Below are 4,985 nucleotides of genomic sequence, written 5' to 3' on the forward strand. Positions count from 1 at the left end.
TGAGTATTTATCACTAGATATTTCTTGAATGTCTCTTCTACTTCCATCTGTAGATAAGCTTGGGCGAGGTCGATTTTTGAAAAATGTTTGCCACCTGCCACTGCTGTGAATATGTCTTCTATCCGCGGAAGTGGGTACTGATCAACGCGGAGTACTGGATTCACTGAGACCTTAAAGTCACCACAGATTCTCACACTGTCACCTGTTTTCTTGCTCACTGCCACTATTGGTGTAGCCCAGTCTGACCATTCCACCTTGGTGAGTATTCCTTTCTCCTCCAAGTGTTGAAGCTCTGCTTCGACTTTGGGACGTGCAGCATATGGTACAGGGCGTGCTTTGTGAAATCTGGGTTTTGCGCCGTCTTCCAGCATGACCTGTGTTTAATATTTTTCAGAGTGCCAATGCCTTCCTTGAACACTGGGGCATGTTCCTCAAGTATCTGTTTTAGTCTGTCCTCCACAGAACTTGTACTCAGGTCTGGTGCCAGTCTCATGGACTTTATTTCATTCCAGTTGAGTTGGATGTGTTTTAACCAGTCACGTCCAAATAATGGTGCACCGCCATTTTGCAGAACATAAAGTTCAAGGTTGCATTTCTTTTTCTCATATTCCACTTTCACTTTTAGTTTTCCTAAAGGGGTTATTCTTTCACCCGTGTAAGTCTTTAGTTTCACCGAGGTGTGCTTTAGTTTCAGGTTTGGAAACTTGTCTCTGTAATCTTCATATGAGATCAGTGAGAGGGCTGACCCAGTTCCATCTTTAACTTAACCCCTTGTACTTTAGGTGTGAGCCATATTGCCCCCTTACATTTCTCCTTTTCTTGTATTGTGTGCAGCTCAAGGCATGCTAAATTCTCCTGGGAGGAATTTGAGTTTGTCTCATTTACTTCATGCAGTTTCCTGTCTTTTTTCCACATTTTGTTTTTCTTATATTGTTTTGATCTGCACATTTTCTGTATATGTCCCTTTTTGTTGCATTGGAGACATTCTTTATTCTTAAACCAACAATTAGCAGCGTCATGCGACTTCTTGCCGCATCTGTAACAGGTCTGTAATGTATCATTAGGCTGCACACGCATTTTATTGACAGCGCACGGTTCCGTGTATTTTCCCTGAAGTTCTCCCGCATCTTTTGCTGCAGTTTCCATAGATATAGCAATTTCTAATGCGCGATGCAATGTCAGATTATCCTCTGTGAGGAGTCGTTTCTGTGTGCTTTCATTGTGCAGCCCGCAGACAAAACGGTCTCTCAGCACATCTGACAGCCCCTCCCCGAACTGACAGTGCTCCGACAGCCGCCGAAGCTCCACGATGTACGTCGAAGTGGACTCGGTTTTTGATTGATTTTGTTTATGAAATCGGAATCGTTCGGCTATGACCAGTGGTTTCGGTTGGAAATGTTTTTGAAGAACCTCTGTGATCTCCTTGAAACTTTTGTCTGTTGGTTTGGCTGGTGTGATGAGGCTGCGTAGCAAGTTATACGTTTTCGCTCCCATTACGCTCAGTAGCACAGCAACTTTCCTCTCATCCTCTACTTTGTTAGCTAGACAGTACTGCTCAACTCGTTCCACATATGTTGTCCAGTCCTCTGTGCCGTCTTCAAAAATGTTCATTTGTCCAACGCCTCCCGACATTTTCCGTGTAGTGTTCGTTACTCACGTTGTCTCTTTAGCTCGTTAGCTAGGAAGTCACATTAGCATTCCCGACGGCGCGTTTTTCTGTTCTCCTTTTCTTGTCTTTTTGTCACTTTCCAAGGTTCTTCCCCCTCTCTGTCGTTACATGCACATCGGGGATCCGTTTAAATCTCGTCGCCAATTTGTTATGTTCCTTCTCATAACTTAACAAACTATGATTCAACAGAACCTCAGTGGAACGAGACTTAGTTTATTAGCCATTTTTGCCCCAGAACAACATGAGATCAATACGCTCATACCACACTTGGTATTCTTCCACATAGGACACAAAATAGTACCATTGAATAATGTATTGTTTTATCACATACNTGAGATCAATACGCTCATACCACACTTGGTATTCTTCCACATAGGACACAAAATAGTACCATTGAATAATGTATTGTTTTATCACATACATAACACCCACCTCCACACCTCGCGCATTAAACTCATCCGTAGCCGGGGTTGTCTAAGTTGCACCTCTCGTCTTAGATCGTCCAAAATCTGCATGCTATTATTCCCAAGCCATCCTGTCACATCCAGGTCGATGCAGCGTACTTTCTAGCTTGCCCAGGTTCCATGCTCAAACGTGTTTGTTCCATTCTCACCTCAGAGCCGATTGCATTAGCAGTCATTTTCGTGGCCCCAATTGCAACAGCCAATCAGCATTTGCAGCGTTCTGAAGCATACGGCCCATCCAGAGGAACAGAACCTCCATTTCACTGCCGGGTCCAATGAAGTTCATCTGCACGGCTCATTTCAACAAGATCAAGTCTTAAAAAAAAAAAAAAAAATCTTCGTATCTGCTCCATATTCATTTCAGCAGCCAAAGTCCCCAGGGTTTTACTAATCCGTCCCATTGCCTTAACCTGTTCCCTGAAGGGGAATTTCTGCAAGTGATCCCATGTCGTCGCTTTCCTCCATAAGCAGTCGTGTCCAACTATAGAGCTGAATCTCCACCAATCTGTCTCATGACTTCAATCGGCACCCATCACGTTGGCATCTCTGCTCATTTTCAGCCCTGGTCTTTCTAACACCCTTGCTGATAAGCCGTCCCTCTCAGCCTCCGTCCAGTCCCGCCATTTGTCAGAGTCACCTACTTCAAATCTCAATCTCATGTCTCGCACTGAAATTTATTCCTTATATTTTCTTAGTCTTTTACTCCATTCTAGTTCAAACGTTTATTCTTTATGCCTGTATCATTTCAAGCTCCCACAAACCTTGCAACCTCGAGGAAATCTCGAGGTTGCAAGGTTTCCTTGCAACCTCGAAGCTAGAATCTATATTCATCATTCAGCCTTTAGATTTCAGTCTTCAGGGTATCCCTTCAGCATCATGCAATAGCTTCGTTATTTCACCCTAAGCATCCTCTCCTTATAATTACTCATAACTCTTCTGTGCTCGCAGCTTCCTTCAGTGTCAGTAGCATTGCGCAATTACTGGTGGTGGTTGGTCAACCTCATTCAAATCCCACGCTTTTTCCAGAAAATGTTATACGAACCATGCCCTTTCGTCCTTCACCCCCTATAAATTCTTGTCCTGACATACAGAGCATTACATGGTCAGGCTCCTGCATATTTTGTCAGCTTTTAACTAAATGTTCTGCTGCCTGCGGTCTCCACTCCCTAAGTCAGAATCTGTTGGTCGTTCCACGAACTCTGTTAAAACTAAAGAGGACAGGGCCTTTCAGTCGGTGGCCTTCAGGCTGTGGATCAGTTTGCCTTTACAGCTTCGTTGCCGACTGCGGAGGTTTTCAAAAGCAACTACAAACGTTTTTATTTTCCCAGGCTTTTATCTCTCCATTTTGTTCTGTTGGTTTCGTGCATTTTTATGTATTTCCATTGTACAGCGCTGTGATTTTGTCTGGGAAAAGCGCTTTATAAATAAACTTTTACTTGCTATTTCAGGTTTCATCCAGATTGACCTCCTCACCCACATCCTCTGTCTCCCTGTGAGGCTAACATAAGTCTAGCATCTCGTCTCCAGTAGCAAGAAGTCGTTTCCTTCCTTTCTAACCCATTCCCTCTTTTCTTTTAATTTCCTCATCATACTAGTAATGCACAGCTGTCCCTTTCCACCTGCTCAATATGGTTTCATAGCACCACCCCAGCTGGCCTTGATCTACCAGCATCCCTCCCCGTAAATGACCCTCGTGCCCCTGCTGGCCTTCATCTACCAGCACCTCACCTTTTAATGCCCCAGTCACTAGTAGCTGGCCTACATCTACCAGCCTCTCGCCATCATACGCTTTGGCGTCCCCCGCTGGCCTTCATCTACCAGCACTTCACCTTTTAATGCCCCAGTCACCAGCAGCTGGCCTGCATCTACCAGCCTCTCGCCATCATACGCTTTGGCGTCCCCGCTGGCCTTCATCTACCACCACTTCACCTTTTAATGCCCCAGTCACCAGCAGCTGGCCTACATCTACCAGCCTCTCACCAACATACGCTTCGGCGTCCCCCGCTGGCCTTCATCTACCACCTTTTAATGCCCCAGTCCTTTGACACCCTCGTACCCTGCTGGCCTTCTTCCGCCAGCATCCCACCATTTCCTGCCTCACGGCGTCCCCTCCTGGCTTTCATCCATCAGCTACCTCTCATTCAACATCTTGCAGCGCCCCTTTTTGGCCCCTATCTATCCCACTCATCGTTCCTAGGTAACCTCTTCCTCACTTCTCCCGTCACCCTCTTTTTCGTCCCACTTCTGTTAAAAGAATAAAATAAATTCTTCCTGCTTTCTATGTACATGTATCTACTTCCCTCCTGCTCTAGCCCATTACTTCTCCCCCTTCTGCTCCAGCGCAGCACAGTTCAGGCGAAAAAGCAGCTGGCCTTCATCTACCAGCATTCCCCCTTTCGTGCCTTGCGGCAACCCCTACTGGCCTACTTCTCCCAGCAGTCAATCACCATTGCATCGGGGCGTCCTCTTTGGCCCCTATTCATTTCACTTCTTATCGAGTCCCTAGTCACCCCCTCTTCTATTTGCTTGGTCACCTCCTCCATATTTTTGCCTCCTCCGATCCCCAAGTTCCATCTCGAAACCTCGTATTAGTACCTCTCCTACCCGGGCTTTGGCCCCGGCCTCAGCCCCACTTTGGGGGTCTACATTCCTATGCTGCATCAGGAATGTTCATCGAGCTCATCGAAGTCCAGCTCGATGTCCCCGGCCGGGGCCTGAACGCCAAAGGACTTTTTATTTTCATGTTCATTTTGTCATTAAACTCTTTTAATCGCCTTCTTTCTCCGTCTGAGTCTCTCCAGATTGAAATGGAGTCTTGACTAAAGTTCAGTCTGGAAGACTCTAGTCGCACC

General features: G+C 45.9%; 1 long non-coding RNA gene across 1 annotated transcript; it reads right to left on the reverse strand.

Annotated features, from left to right (window-relative positions):
* Positions 1 to 3,447: 3,447 nt before the first annotated feature.
* On the reverse strand, positions 3,448 to 4,176 carry LOC107834604 (uncharacterized). Its single transcript, XR_001660408.1, has 2 exons — positions 3,963 to 4,176; positions 3,448 to 3,861 (listed from the first exon to the last, which is right to left on the reverse strand). It is a non-coding gene; the product is annotated as an uncharacterized LOC107834604 (long non-coding RNA).
* Between the last annotated feature and the right edge of the window lie 809 nt (positions 4,177 to 4,985).

This window comes from Poecilia formosa, unplaced genomic scaffold, assembly GCF_000485575.1.
Source record: "Poecilia formosa unplaced genomic scaffold, Poecilia_formosa-5.1.2 Scaffold684, whole genome shotgun sequence".
NCBI lineage: Eukaryota > Metazoa > Chordata > Actinopteri > Cyprinodontiformes > Poeciliidae > Poecilia > Poecilia formosa.